The 16,975-nt window shown below is 39.6% G+C and overlaps 1 pseudogene; it reads left to right on the forward strand.

Moving 5' to 3' along the window:
* The first annotated feature begins 7,899 nt into the window (after positions 1 to 7,899).
* LOC124523431 (destrin-like) lies at positions 7,900 to 8,593 on the forward strand (annotated as a pseudogene).
* Positions 8,594 to 16,975: the final 8,382 nt, after the last annotated feature.

Below are 16,975 nucleotides of genomic sequence, written 5' to 3' on the forward strand. Positions count from 1 at the left end.
TTTCCAAGATCAGTTTTGCTAATAGTATTTTATTGTTCATAGGATTAACAGCAAGCTGGTGATACAAACTGTAGGCCCTTTGCCTCCTGAGCCGCCTCGTGCTTTCTGATGGAAATGCCTGCACTCATGCTGGGCTTGATTCAGGAGTAATGAACCAAAACATGGAAGACAAAGAGAAAAGAAAAAGATAATGAGAAAAAAAGAAGGCAGCTAGTCCTGATATCAGGAGATGTTTAAATGTAACGGAAGCATTCAGTCTCAACTCATTCTATTTTTGACTTCAGCTGTAAATTATTTGGTGGCATTGTACAAATCACTTCGATTTCTATTGCCTCAGTTTCTCTGTATATAAATTTGAGCTAACATCACTCACCCTTAACAAGTTCAAATGGCATTGGAGGTAGAAAGTTGGAAAGGCTCAACCTGCGCCTATAAAGTGTATTTACAGCTCCCCAGAGCAAGGCAGGTTGGAGCTAAAAGTATCATTATTTTTGTAGTTAGAAAGTCAGAATCTATCCTCCATCATGTTTAAAGCCTTTGAAAGAGCTCTTTGTTTTTCTGCCTAAGCTTTGGCCCACAGGGGAAAATATTCTGTCTTTCAAAAGGTTTCTTTCATAAACAGGTCATTCTTTTTAAGTGGGTTTCACTGACTATGTTTATTAACATGTAGTAACACTTAAGGGAGGTTTCATTTGGTCCTGGAATAAAGCAGTGTGGGCAGCCTGCCACCCCTTAGCCTAAAAAGAAATATTGTCTAGAACAAGGCCCGAGGCACTGAGAGAGGCCAAAGCCATTGCAGGTTGCTGCTTGGGTCTTGCATCACTCAAACCAAGCAGTGCAAACAATGATGGGTGTCCCAGAGAGCCCTCATCCCAGACAAGGCCAGTAGATGAAGCCTTTCTTAGTCACTGAGATGATTTCACCAGAGAGAAATCTGTGTCAATAAAAGGGAGGATGAAGATATTCAAGTTGATAAACAGCACAAAATTTAATTCAACAAGTTGTCTTTACATGTTTTCTTTCTGTCCATGTGGTTGAATTCTCCCTCTGTTATGTAAGTTAAACATCTCCAATTTTGATATATGTCATGTTAAGGAGTCTGTTAACTCTCCTTTTTATTTTCATCTGATCTCCCATCTCACTACTTGTCTTAATTTGGTCCTTTTTCTTCTCCCCACAACAGAAATCCTTTTGATGAAGGACATCTTTATAGACTTTTGGATCTTAATAAATCTTACTGTAGGATCACCCATTAAATTCTGTACAAAGAGGGGCACCTGGGTGGCTCAGTTAAGCAATCAACTCTTGATTTCAGTTCAGGTCATGATCTCACGGTTTATGAGATCAAGGCCCACAGGGGACTCTGGGCTGACAGCACAGAGTCTGATTGGGATTCTCTCTCTTCCTAGCTTTCTGCCCCTCCCCCACTCATGTGTATACCCTCTCACTATCAAAATAAATAAATAAACATTTTTTTTAATTCGTTACAAAGATAAAATCAGGTGAGACTATACCTCCAGAGCAGTCTTGAATGAAGATAGTAAGTCAGGAAGGGCAACCTGCCTGAGGGGTGTGTGGGAAGAGGAAAGTCAATCATATCGGCTTCCAACATGGCAAAAGGAACTGAATGTAGGGGACTAACTAGGGAGGTCTTTCTCCTCCTCTCCACTGAGACTTTGCCCTTGAGTGCTCACCAGTCACCAGCAAAACCTAGTGCTTGAAGCAAATGTTCTGCTTTAATGTAAGGGTACATACTGCCTGTCCTCTCAAGCTCAAACTCCTTCAAGTTTCATTCCAGAATAATGAAATTTTGCCTTGCCATATGAGCTGATAAACTGACAGATTTATTACAAAGCCAGGAAATTAAACTTTGACCAATATTTGGTACAACACTTCCCAGGGCTTGATAAAGATCTTTAGAAGTCCTGAACATTGAAGACAATGCTTCCCACTCCACCACTACCTACCATATTATCACTTTTTACGAAGATGTAAACCTTGAAGTAAAAAGAATTTCAGCAAAGTTCAGACTCTTACCATGATAATAATGCAATGCATTTCCTGAAGTACCATTTTTTCCCAAATTCTTTTCAATTTGCTTGTGTCTCTATCTCCTGGTGATCTAAGCATATGCTCAGTGTGTCTACTGGGGATTTTATCCCTGTGTCTACCCAGGTGCATACCCACCAAATATATTTCATTTGATTGGTTTGGTTATTTGTATTGCAAGTTTTTCCACTGGAACAGTTAGGTTTGATATGACCTCCTCTCTCTTGAAAGAACTGTGAAGAAGCAGTAGATTTTTCTAACATTTTAAACACAGAATCAATGTATTCATTTAATATACACTTCCTGAACACCCAGGATGTTCCGAGGAGGACATAGGAAGTCAACTGTATTACAAGAATAATTAATGTGGGGAGCAAAGTCACATGTGGACAAGGACATGAAAGAAGAGAAGTGAGCTGAGTGACTATTCAAGATGTAGAGAAAAGTACCTGGAAGGGACTGTATTAGTCTGCTCACGCTGCTATAACAAAATACCATAGTCTAGTCTTAACTAGATGCTTAAACAACAGAAACCATTTTTCACAGTTTTGGAGACTGGCTTTCAAAGCAATTTTTCTGAGAGGAATAGGCTTCAAAAGAAGGATTTTAGGCAAGGCACAACATGGTCACTTTTCGGTTTTATAAAAATCATCCTTACCAGCTGCCTGTGAGGGTGGACTGGAAGAGAGAAGTAAGCAAGGAGAGCAGTTAGGATGTCATCGAACTAATGTAGTGGAGAGTTGGCCACTATTCTTTAATAAACCTTTGTACCAATTAGGAAACATCACCAAGTCACCACTGGTAAACAGAGGAATTAGAAGAAAGGAACTTCTCTGAACAACACACCCCTGTAGACACCTAGCTTGAAATAGGGCCCCTTTGTAACAGGAAAGATTGCCCTTCCTCTCACCTGAGGCAGACTCATGTCAGGTGCAGGGCTCAGCCCTGGTTTCAGCCCCACTGACGCTCTTGCCCAGGCAACCTTGCACACCACACAAACCACTCGGGTGTATGGAGAGCGACAGTGATAACACAATCAATGGATCAACTCACTGAAAGATGGGGGGAGATCAAGATGCCTAGGATAATTTCTGAGTCCCTGCTTGGAATTCCGGGTATAAGCTACTGAATCTAGATTTAAACACCGTGAACTTAAGGTATCTGAGACATCCAAATAGAATATAATATGATCATCATACATCCCTCAGATGTGATCTTCTACTACTAGACTGTGAGCTCTATGAGAACAAGGATTGTGTTCTTTGGGGCTGCCAAGCAGGGTTGTACAGTATACAACTCACATAGGCATGAGCAGCAGCCCTAGAAATGATTCTCAATATACACCATTGAGTGAATATATAAGAAAAATGCAGCTTAGGAGAGGACTTAGCATTAAAGCCTTAACCCCACATGATAGAGTATCAAACCAAACCCCGATTTCTGATTTCTGATCTAGTCATACATGCATTTCAAACAGGGCTTATGAAGTTTGCCGTTTTACCAGACTGAGCAATGGGAGGTAGAAAATGGTAGAAATGGGAAAACAGGGTAAAGCAAACAAATACGGTACGTTTAGGGGAAAGATGATGTAATTGGGTCATTTGGTAATTTTTTAAACACATTTCGGCCAGCTACTTAAAAATAGAAGGGCTAGGAGGAGACAAGGAAAGAGAGCAGAAAACTGAGAAAGCAAAAGAGGGAGACACACTCTGCTCCAAAGATTTAACTCCCCTTCTCTGCTTTAAGGAAGGTACAAACCACTGCAGAAGGTCTCGCTTGTTCCTTGCTTAACTCTCTCCACCTCCCTACCTCTTCTTTCTCCCAAACATCACCATTTTCAATGGGATGAAGGATAAGGTTCAGGGAATATTAAAAATGAGAGTCATGTTTGATGGGTGAGAAAATCTCCATGTTCAGGGTTCACCACAGTACCAATCTACCAAGGTGACAGAACTGTTACATAAGCAGCTGCTGCCTTTACAGAGTGACATCCTGTCACATCCTGTAACAATAACAGAGCTGGGCAAATGCATAAGGGGCAAGGACTACAAATCACACCCTTTGATAATGCCCATGTTTCTCTGGACCTCCAGCTTCTCGCCACAAAAAGGAGGGGCAGTGTATCTAGAAGAAACAGACTATCTCCGTAGATTGTCCTGCTTTCAGCCATATGGGCAACATCCTGCTGTCATGAAGCATTCGTAACTGAGGAAGCACCATACTTGATGTTGTTTAACTACATTTATTTGGTGAAACATGGTGAGGTTTTAGTAATCTAAAACACATTAAATTACTTAGGGGGTGGGGCAAGGAGGATCATGATTATTAGAACACTGGAAGTGTTCTTTAAGGATAAAAATTGAATATATTTTAGGATAAAAATAAAAATTGAATACCTGTGAGCCTGTGATGGAAATATGTGGTAAAAATCGGTGGTCCATAAAGTTTAGGTTCCAATTAGGCTACAGTTAAATGGATAGGCACAGATGCACCGAGGGGGGACTTTGGTAAACTGGTCATTTTTCCAGTTTCCTCACCAGAGGGCAGTGCTGCTTCACACTTGGAGCCTTTGCCTGGGCGGCAGGGGCAGGCTGGCTACACGCCCCGAGTGTTTATCCCAACTTGGGTATAACTGAAGAATTTTGTTTTGTCCATGGCCACGTTATAAGGAAAGTTTTTAGCAAAAGTTATCTTTTATATTCTCAGAAATTGACAGAGTGATCAGGGAATAATAAATAGCCACATATTCTCTTGCTTCAACCCTGAAAATGAAGGGAATTAAGAGAATCCGTTGGTTAGTGATAGGATAAATTGGATTAGTGAAATCCTTTTCGAGGATCTACTGCACTTTACAGGCACTTTTGGAGACCGTAAAAGTTCATGAGAGACATATAAGTGTTTATAACACTTAGTATTCTTGAGACATGAACCTACCCTCAGGGGATAGCCAAGTATATTTAACAGAAGCATATTTTATGGAACTAACTTAAATTTTGTAAATCGTATAAATCTATGTGGACAAAGAGAAGTTACTAACCAAGCTTCAGAATTATAGTGACTGAAGTCTGAAGAATAAGATATTTTCCAAAATGCTCCCTTTGGGTTTTCGTTTTGTTTTTAATTAGTTTTTTTTTTTAATTTTTATTTTAGACAGGGTACACATACAAGCCAGGGAGAGGGGCAGAGAGAGAGAAAGAGAGAGAAAAAGAATCTCAAGCAAGCTCCATGCTCAGTACAGAGCCCCACACATGGGGCTCCATCCCTCCATCAGTTGGGGTCATGACCTAAGCCGAAATCAAGAGTGGATTCTCCATCTCCATCGACTGAGCCACCCAGGTGCCCCTTCAAAATGCTCCTTTTGCAAATGAATGCTTTTGTGTGCTACTCTTTTTTTTTTTTTTCAACGTTTATTTATTTTTGGGACAGAGAGAGACAGAGCATGAACGGGGGAGGGGCAGAGAGAGAGGGAGACACAGAATCGGAAACAGGCTCCAGGCTCTGAGCCATCAGCCCAGAGCCTGACGCGGGGCTCGAACTCATGGACCGCGAGATCGTGACCTGGCTGAAGTCGGACGCTTAACCGACTGCGCCACCCAGGCGCCCCTTGTGTGCTACTCTTAATAAGCACTAGCCAAGACTTTCTCACTGAAAACTTGCTACAAAAGGTGTGTGTGTGTGTGTGTGTGTGTGTGTGTGTGTGTGTGTGTGCACTCTGCTTCCTCTAATGAGATTAAACTCAATTTCAGAACTATGAGTTCAAATTTTGAGCAGTTACAAAAAAATCACCTATGTGGCCTTAATGTTTCCTCTAAATGCTTGCTGTTACAGCAATCATCTTTTTTGTTAAACCAAATTTAAGAGTGAATCCTGAAAGCTACTTCAATCAAACTGAAAGTTCATTCTTAGACAAGATAGAATGTGCTCACTAGCAATTAACAATCCAAAGTTAAATTAAGAAATTACTTCCATTTATAATAGAATCAAAAACAATAAAATACTTAGGAGTAAATTTAACAAAAGAATTGTAGAAAAAATAATTGCTAGGTGTGTACACCAAAAGCTGTAAAATATCACTGGAAACTGATAAAGATCTTACTAAATAAAAAACATCCCAGGGACGCCTGGGTGACTCAGTCAGTTAAGTGGGCTGGCTTTTGCTCAGGTCATGAATTTATGGTTCATGAGTTCAAGCCCCACATCGCTATCAGCACAGAGCCTACTTTGGATCCTCTGTTTCCCTCTCTCTCTGCCCCTCCCCTGCACATGCTCTCTCTCTCTCTCTCTCTGTCTCTCTCTTTCTGTCTCTCTCTCTCAAAAATAAATAAACATTTTAAAAAATGTCTGAGGTTCATGGATCAGAAGATATTTTAAGATCTTCCAAATTTGTTAAGATGGTAAAAGAAATTGATCTTCACATTCAATACAATTCCTATAAAAATCTTAGATGGCATTTTTGCAGAAAGTGACAAGCTAATCCTAAAATTCATATAGATATGCAAGGGATCCAGAATAGCTAAACCAACCTTGAAAAAGAACAAAAATGAAGGTCTCACACTTCTTGATTTTAAAACTTACTTACAAAGCTATAGTAATCAAGATTGTGTCATATTGACATAAGGATAGACATAAAGATTAACAGAACCCCAAAATAAACCCATATGCTTATGATCAATTGATTTCTGACAAGGGTCCCAAGACAATTCAATGAGGGAAGAAGAATGTTTTGAACAAGTGGTACTTGGACAACTATTATACACACACAAAAGAATGAATTTGTACCCTACATCACATCATATACAAAAATTAATTCAAAATGTATTTAAATGTAATACCTAAATGTAAGAGGTAGCATTGTACAACTGTTAGAAGAAAACATAGGTATAAGTTTTTGTGACCTTGAATTAGGCAATGGTTTCTAAGATCTGACATCAAAGCACAAACCACATTAGGAAAAAAAATGCATAAATTGACATCAAAATTTTTAAAATTCTGTGCTCTAGAGGGCACTATTAAGAAAGTGAGAGGCATCTGGATGGCTTAGTCGGTTGAGCATCTCACTTTGGCTCAGGTCATGATCTCGCAGTTCGTGAGTTTGGGCCCCGCATCCGGCTCTGTGCTGACAGCTCAGAGCCTAGAGCTTGCTTCAGATTCTGTGTCTCCCTCTCTCTCTGCCCTACGCCTGCCTGTGCTCTGTCGTTCTCTGTCTTTCAAAAATGAATAAACATAAAAAAAATTAAAAAAAAAAAGAAAGTGAGAGGACAACCCACAGAATGGGAGAAAATATTGATAAATGATATATGTAATAAGGATCTAATGCCCATAATATATAAGGCAGATTTAGAACTCAACAACTAAAAAAATAACCCGATTTTTGAATGGGCAAAGGTTTTGGACAGAGAGTCCTCCAAAAAACACATATACAAATGACCAATAAGCACATGAAAAAATACCCAACATGATTAGTCATTAGGGAAATGAAAATCAAAACCATGAGGTATGCTCCAGACCTGTTAGGATAGCTATAATAATAATTTTTGTAAAGACAATAGCAAAGGTGGAGTATCACGTGACCCCAGCCCTCAGGGAGTGGGGGAAATACGGTTCCCCTATCCAGCTTGATTCTTTGCCTGCCCCTTGATGCCAGGTGTCAGCCTGAGCTCAGCCCTCTCCTCCCTAGTAGATGAAGAAAGCCCCACCCCACAGACCCAAGCTGGTGAGGGGGGTGGATCTGTCCCCCAGGTCCTGGAAGGAACCAGGTACTGTGGTAGGCTTTGCAGATTCAACAGTATACAAGACAAAGTCCCTGTCCATATAAAGTATACATTCTAATGGAGGAGACAGTTCTCAGAAATGCAAGTTGCCGATGAAGTATATCTTATTTTTTATGACATGAAAGTTCAGAAGTGCTCCACACCAGAAGAAATCAAGAAAAGAAAGAAGTCTGCCATGTCTTGTCTCAGTGCAGATAAAAAGTGCATCATTGTAGAAGAAGGGAAAGAAATCTTGGTTAGAGATGTGGGTTAAACCATAACCGATCCTTTCAAGCATTTTGCAGAAATGCTTCCTGAAAAAGATGTCGCTATACTTTGTATGATGCAAGTTTTGAAACTAAGGAATCCAGAAAAAAGCAGTTGTGGGTTTTTGTTTGTTTGTTTGTTTTTGTTCTTAAGCAATTTCCAGACCTGAGATGGTAGTTATGGCTCTGCCTCCATCCTTGGACATTCAAGTTGAAAGGAATAAGAACCGGAGAGACCTAGAGATTGCTCTGTTCCTAGTTCCCAAGGACAGAAACTATTCTCTATGGGAGGAGTAGACGAGGGTATCAGAACCAGCTCCTCTGGAAAGTAAAGTGATCAATGTGAGCCCCAAGGATGCAATCATAAAGAAATTTCAAGGTATAAAACATGAATACCAAGCAAATGGGCCAGAAGACCTCAGTCAGGCTTGTACTGCTTACAAGCTAGAAGGATTCTTAGCTGTAGCTTTTGAAGAATGTGGTGTAGACCATCATTCAGTGCCACAAATCAAAAGCTTCCATGTTTAATGTTATCCTCTTGCTATATAAGCAAAACAAGTATGTTTAGGCCAGGGTTCCATTGAGGGGGAGCTGTCTTGTCATCAGTTAAACTAAATATTCTATCAATATGCGAAAAGGGTCCTAAATAAATCTGAAATCTGAAGATATATACTGTGACATTAAATTCTTATTGGCCCAATGCCTGTTTTGATGAGTTGGCTTGTAAAGATTTTTGTTAAACCCGTGATTTTTAATCACGTAGTTCACAAAACAGTACAAGGCCATATGAAGAGAATTATTGCATCTTTGCTACCTCAACAGCTACTTTGTTTCTTTTGCTTAGAGAATTGGTCACAATCTGGTTATAATTTTGGCCCCAAATTCTTTATTCTCTCTTAAGCTAAACCGTACAATGGAAAATAAATCTCCTCTCTACATGTAACAGCTCTAATATACTAGCTACAGTAAGATTAAGTCAGGCAGACTTAATTCTAGCAAGCGTGTAATGGAGACTGCCTCAGAATTGTTCACACTTCTCACTAAGGAGGGCATTTGTTGGGATGAGCACTGAATGTTGTATGTAAGTGATGAATCGCTAAATCTACTCCTGAAACCAATATCACACTGCATGTCAACTAACTAGAATTCACTTGAAACATGAAAAAAAAGAAAGAAATGTGCACACTTCTAACCAGCGCTAATCTTGCAAAACGTTATTTTGAGCACGCAGTTGAAATGCAGGAAGCAGTTCCTTGCACCTATAGTGAGCTCTCCACTCACTAGCTGGGAGATTGTTCTGAGAGTGACCTAGCATCTTGGAAATCCAATCATGATGTGTCCTCAGGAGAATGTGCCATACCTTGTAACGACTAACAATGACGCAAATTAGAGTTCCATTGTAATCTACTCTGTTAGTGAAAATCATAAAATGGTGTATTGACAAGTTGGGCCAACTGTGACATCTTTGCGTCTCCTTCAGAATTTTGTTGCTTCTGATACAATAAGGTATGGAAGAGCATTGAGTTTATGTTTACTCTGGGGCCTGGGAGAACTTCCTAATTTCCTAGAGCAGTTTGTTGATTTCATGTGAAATGGGGAGCAGGTATAATGGATGACACCCACAGGAAGCCACTGCCTGATGACACTTGGAAGTGATTGTGTTTAACATCACAGGCATAGCACTTTGAACAATATAGAGATGCACACAGTTGAACTTAGAAGTAGCAGTATTGGCTTTATGTAATAAAGGAAGCAATATTAACTTAAAAATAAGATAATAATAAGTGTTAGCAAAGATGTGCAGAACCCTCATACGTTGCTAATGGGAATGTAAAATGATGCAGCCACGTTGGAAAATAGCTTGGCATTCCTCAAAAAGTTGAACCCAGCAATTGCACCCCTAGGTATATACCCAAGATAATTAAAAATACGTATTCACACAGAAAACCTACACACAAATGTTCATAGCAACAATATTTACAATAACCAAAACGTGAAAACAATCCAAGGTCCATTAACTGACAAATAACTAAATACAGCGTGGTGTATCTGTACCAAGGAATAGTATTCATGCATAAAAAGGAATGAAAGTACTGATACATGCTACAACATGGAGGAAAAATGGAGCTAAATATAAGAAAGCACTCACAAAGGACCAAATATTGTTCCATTTATATGAAATTTCCAGAATAGGCCAATCTGTGGACAGAGGCATATTAGTAGTTTTCAAGGGCTGGGGGTAGGGCAGAATGGGAGTGACTACTAATGGGAATGGGGTTTTCTTCTGGGGTGATGAAATGTTACAGAATTAAATAGTGCAGAGCTTTGTAAACACACTACAAACCATTGAGTTTTATGCTCTAAAGAGTGAATTTTATGGTATGTGAATTATATTTCAATTAAGAGAGAGACAGAGAGAAAGAGAATGGGCTTTGACAGAATGTTCCCAACCATGAAGGAGAGGGAAGTAGAAATGAGGTCATTAAAATGCTAGCATAAAGAACAGCATCATAAATGTGCTCTCAACCCAGGTCCCGGTAACACTGTTTACTAAAGACCAAGTCCTGCCTTTTTCCAAATATACTGATTAGAAAACAAAAGCTTATTGACCTAAATCAGAAAATCAAAACAAAACCAACAAAAACAAACCAAGTGGTAGCATAGTTTCTCTTTTTTTAGCAAATATTTATTTTATTAGTTAATATGAACTAATACTCAACAACAGGAAAATTGATTAATAATAATGTATTAATGTGGGGCGCCTGGGTGGCTCAGTCAGTTAAGTGTCCGACATCGGCTCAGGTCATGATCTCACAGTTCGTGAGTTCAAGCCCCCCATCGGGCTCTGTGCTGACAGCTTAGAGCCTGCTTCAGATTCTGTGTCTCCCTCTCTCTCTGCGCCCCCCCTCCCTAGCTTGGACTCTGTCTGTCTGTTTCTGCCTGTCCCTGTCTCTCTCTCTCTCTCTCTCTCTCTCTCTCTCTCTCTCTCTCTCTCAAATATAAATAAACACTAAAAACATTTTTTAATAAAAAATAATAATGTATTAATGCAATGGAGTGTTACAGAGCAGTAAAAAAGAATGCATCTGTACTGCATCAACAGAAACTTGACCAAAAAGCAAATAACAAGACTACATACAGTATGAGGCAATTTATATAAAATTTCTAAATGAAAAGCAATACTGTACACATACACACATACCACTTAAGGGTATATATGTGTATGTATATATATTATAACTATATATATATATATAGCTATATATACCTAATTATATATATACACCTAATTATACATATATATACCCTATTTTATATATTTATATATATCCCAAAGTATATAGTATATATCGTATAATATATACACAGCATAGTAAGAAATCAAGTATTAAAGATATATATATAATACACAATAAAATATAGATTAAGAGTATTAAAGGATTAAGTATCAAGTATTAGGGATATATATAAAATATTAAAAAGCTCATGCAGTGATAAACATCTGACTGAAGAAAAAGGAAAACCTGTAGGACAGAGAAGGATTAAGAGAAGAACTATTTCAACTACATTTATAAAATTTCTTCCTTAATCTGGGTAGTAGGTACATGAGTTTATATTCTGTTATTCTTTATACTTTGGATTCTGTTAGAAACTTTCTGTTACAAACTTTAAAAAATAAAAGCAATTTTAAAAAATCATCATCATCAGGGCTTTTTATGGTTTGCTTTAAAATCACAACACATGATGGATGAAGCATTAAGAGCTTCTCCAAAATACTTTGCAACTATGCAGTGGCAAGTACCAAAGCTTTGAAATAGTTTCAAAAATGAAAGCAGGTCGGGAGCCTGGGTGGCTCCGTAGGTTAAGCATCCAACTTTCGGCCCAGGTCAGCATCGGGCCCTGTGCTGACAGCTCAGAGCCTGGATCCTGCTTCAGATTCCGTGTCTCCCTTTCTCTCTGCACCACTCCCTCCCCGTCCCCCGCCGCCAGCTCGAACTCTGTCTTTCTGTCTCAAAAATAAATAGACATTAATTTTTTTTTTAATGAAAGCAAGAAACCAAGAGGGGGCCTGTGTAGGATTCTGTTTCCACTTCGTTGGCAGAACTTATTTCTTAGGGTCTGCAAACCAATAAAGAGCTGGTGGCACTGTGTGCAAGGTGGTAGTCAGGTCTCCCTCTCGCCTGTGAGCAAACGGATGCCTGCAGCACTCTCTCTGGTGCCCCGTTATGCTCCAACCCACCTTCACAGCTTCACGCCTATATTTGCAGCCTATTAGAGGACGTAGCTAGAAAGTGGTCAAACCTTTAATCAAGCAATGAAAAGATTGCTGTAATCTAAGTGTTTGACAAAGTATCTATGTGAAACCAGTTGACATAGTTGAAAAGTAAAAAAAAAAAAATCAGTCATGTACCACTCGAGCTCCTCTGACAACTTATCTAACTGCTAATACTGATTTTTTCTCTAAATTAACCAAATTTAACCTTGTTTGGGGACTTTTAAAAAAGTGTTAATGTGGGGCTCCTGGGGTAAGCTTCCCACTCTTGATTTCGGCTCAGGTCACGATCTCAGGATTCCCTCCTCTGGCTCCTTGCTGACAGCGCAGAGCCAGCTTGGGATCTTCTCTCTCTGCCCCTCCCTCCCTTGCTCATGTTCTCTCTCCTCCCCCCCCACTCTCAAAATAAAATAAACTTTAAAAAAAAAAGAAAATTGTTCATATGTGTCTGTGCCTTTGTGTGTCTTATGAATATTAATTAATGGAGGTTAGTATTTGTCATTCTATAATGTGTAATTTTTAAATTCAACCCATTAAAGTTATTACTATGTAGATAACACCTAGAAGCAAGAAGCCACGAAAAAGCCAAACAATAAAATTCCCAGTGCAGCTTCAAGCAGACACCTGGAATCTGAGCACTCTTGTCTGGGGCGTATCTGTTAGACTAGGTAGACTAGGAAATAGCACAGCGGGGAGGTCTTCTGGGTGATGCCCAGCCCAGAGGTATCTTTTTCGTGTCTGAAGCCAGAGAGATTTATCAAATTTCTCTCTGCACCGCATTTCGAATGAGCAGTTTTGCCAAAGGTTTTAGTTGAGTGCACAGGCACTGGCAAAGAGTCCCTCTTCCTGCAGTTCCCTGATTGAAAGCCTTACAAAGCAGTGGCGATCAACACAAACAGCCAGTACAGAGGAAATCCAACCGATGACATCCTCCTAACGAAAACCAAAAGGTATTTCTGCCTTTCAACATCTCCAGCCATTGCAAACAAGACCTCAAGTCCTTCCTGATTAAAGAAGTTGCTGATCCAGTTGAAAGGAAAGCAAAGAAGCAAATTAGAAGACAATACAGGGTCAAGTAAGGCTAGCAAAGAAATGAGACTAAAGCAAAACAGAAGCCCTCTCTTGGTCTCTAACCCAATTTATTTATTCCCATGAATTTTAATGGTATTTTTTTATTATTAAAGTATAACATGCACACATACAGCTTGGTGAATTTTCTCAAGTCAAGTACATCTCGTGACCACATACAGACCCAGCAGCACTTTCATGCCTCATCCCAGTTACTGGTTCTCCTCCCAAGGCAACCACAGTTCTGGTTTCTACCATGAGCAGTCAGTTTTACCTTCCTCAGAACATTAGACAGACTCCTACACAATGCAATCTTTTTGCATCCGGCTTTTGTCCTACCTTGTGTTAGTGAGAGTCATCATGTTCTGTGTGGCAAGTTTGGTCACTGAATGAACAAACTACAGCAGATGTCTTCTTAGTCCTGTTACTGAGCATTTGCTCATCCAAGCATAAGCTGACATAGTTTCTAAAATCAGAGGGCTCCTTCTAGAATGACCAAGCAGCACAGCTCTAGCAGGCTTTGGCCTCCAAGTTGGTACATCAAAGAAACATTTCTTCTCATTTTCAGTTTCAAGGGGTTTCAATGCCCTGGGTGAAGTTGTTCCATGTGTATTTTTTCTCTCTTTAATGATGATGGAATATGTCCTAATATGCTTTCTCCAGTCAAGACACTGGTGGTGAATTTTGCCAAGTTCTCTCTTTTATTCATAATCAGTTTTACTAAGTTCATCAATTTTTCTAGTTGAAAAAGAAAAACTTTGTTGACTTTCCCTATTATACATTGGTTTTCAATTTCCTTAATTACTGCTCCTTAATACTGTTACTTCTCCTTGCTTTAGTTTAGTCTTTTCCTAACTTTTGAGATGGATACCTTGGTCATTGATTTTTCAGCCTACTTTCAAATATTGTTTTCTAAATTAAGCTATTCTTTTCATCTTTAAAACCATCCTTCTGTACCCTGCAATCTGTGATGCTGGGATTCTTACTGTGCACACTACAATTCTGCTCCACTCATGGGCCAGCCCCTGCAAACAGGGTGTTGAGACGATGCGATGCGGAGGCCACCATGGAGGAAGAAGGGCCTTGCCCTTTCTTAACCCCTCCCATCCTGAAGCCCCACCCAGCAAGAGCCTTTCCCTCCAGTGGCACCTGTGGGTTCAGCCCAACCCCCTCATTGTTCCTCAGCTCATCCCAGCTCCACAGGGGACCTCTTCCAAACTTCTTGGTCCCCTCAGCTGTAGGATGGAAGCTGCTTCCTGCAATTAATAGATGTTACTGAAGTGTCCCTTTTTAGCTTTCTCTTGCTTATCTCTCCCTTATCTTCATTTCTTTCTGCTAAAATAACTAGTTTGGTTTGTCTTCTGACTGCACCCTGCCTGTCGTTGTCCCAATGCACGTGAAACAAAGAAGTGACACATATTCAAAACTGGACTCAAACTCTCATTTTATCCTCCCTCCCAAATTGCTTTTCCTCGTCTATCCTGTATCTTTGTGGAGAAGAAACCACAAGCCAGAAATCTGGGACTTTTTCCTAATGTTGTTTGTTTGTTTGTTTGTTTTTACCTCTCCTTTAGCCTCTATAGCCAGTCTACCATCAAAAGCCACTGCTTCTGACTTATATATTTTCCCAAAATCTCTTCCCTCTTTTCCATTTCCCCTGCCACCACTTTATTTCAGGCCCCAGTCATTTCTCATCAGGCCTATTTAATTAGTCTCCCAGACTGAGGTCTCCTTATACACCAATCCCTATCCTACTACCAAAATCATCTCCCAGAAAGGCGAAGCTTCTGTGTTCAAAGACATTTCTGAGGCTCCCCATTGCCATAGGGTAAAAAGCCCAAATGCCTCAGCAATGAATTCATCTTTTAGCCTTTCATGAGCTGATTTTTACCCATTCCCTCAGCTTCCTCTGTCACTGATCCCCACCTTCCACAAGCAAAGCCTGTCCCCCACCGTACACACACACATACACACACACACACACACACACACACACACACACACACACACACAGTCTCCCAGGATGCCTGTCTCATTGGGCTGTAAACATCTTGAGATGAAAAGATAAGGCTTATCCATCATCACCCACAGGTCTTGGCAATCAGGGCATTCAAAAAGCTTCCATGAAATGAGAAAATGACATTCCATATGTCTATATAATTTTCATATTCATAATTTTTAACTATATTAGTTGTGATGGTTAATTTTATGTGTCAACTTGACTAGACCACAGGGCTCAGATATTTGGCCAAATATTATTCTCAATATTTAACTAACATTTAAATCAGTAGATTTTGAGTAAAGTATAGTGCTCTCCATATGTGAGGTGGGACTTACCCAATCAGTTGAAAGTCTTAATAGAAAGAAAAAAAAAAAAAAAAACCCTGACCTTCCCAGAAAAGGAGGGAATTCTGCCAGCAGACTACCTTTGGACTCAAATGGCAACTTTTCCCGAGGTCTCTAGTCTGCTGACCTAATCTGTAGATTTTGGACTTGAAACCCAATCACATGAGCCAATTTCTTAAAATAAATCACTTTTGATACACACACACACACACACACACACACACACCCTGGTTCTATTTCTCTGGAGAATTCTAATGCATTAGTTTTGGATTTGGGGTTTGTTTGTTAGTCATCATAAATACAATTCTATACTGATAGTTTTATCTCAAATAATTATTTAGGATTAAAATCTAGGGTTAGGTTTCAATTCAAATGGATACAAGTTACAATGGCTCTTAATAAATATTTTCTAGTCTCCATCCAAAAAAAAGATTATACCAACATATAATGCTTTACTATTGTGTAAATGAATGTTGGCCCCCAGAGTGGTTTCCACACATTTCACGTTTTAATTTACGAATTTTTAACTCTTCTCTAGGTGGAATATGGCTCTGTACATTTCCTTACTGGGTATGTTTCCTATAAAATAGACTTTATATATGACTTGCCCATTTGTCCCTGGAGTGTTAGAAGTGTAACATGATTCCTTCACGTCATTAGTTATGACAGGATAATCGTTGTAATCAATAGGTGTCAGGGTTCAAGGATATGAGGAATCTGTGTTTTGCTTATGCAGGTCAGTCTATACAATTATCAGGATCTCAGGTTATATAGCCTGTAAGCTCCATGTAAGTCACCCTGGGACACTTCTCTATCCCGAGCAAGAGGAGGGAAAAGAAAGAGGAGTATTCATAGAAGAATTTTTTAGACTAGGTCTGGAAGTGGAACTCTTACCTCCTCTATCAATCCATTTGGTAAACTCATCATATGGCCAACTCAATGCAGGGGTCTGGGAAATGCAGTCCAGCTGCATACTTAGCAGAGAGAAGATAACTTGGGCTGTGGTGAGCAACTATCTGTCTCTGCCACAGTACGGAACCCGCTGTGCCCGGTGTTAAGAATGTGGACTCCTAAGTCACTATCCGATGATCATATAGAGCAAGGTACTTAACTTTTCTGATCCTGTTTTTCATTTTTCGAATCTGACCATAAAAGGACCTCCTAGAGTGGTTGTAAGGATTAGACAAGTATGTGTAAGTTCCTGGCATATAGTAGGTTTATAA

The sequence above is a fragment of the Lynx rufus genome, unplaced genomic scaffold (genome assembly GCF_022079265.1).
Source record: "Lynx rufus isolate CCGP_SWC_20201006 ecotype Redwood Valley unplaced genomic scaffold, mLynRuf1.p SCAF_4, whole genome shotgun sequence".
NCBI lineage: Eukaryota > Metazoa > Chordata > Mammalia > Carnivora > Felidae > Lynx > Lynx rufus.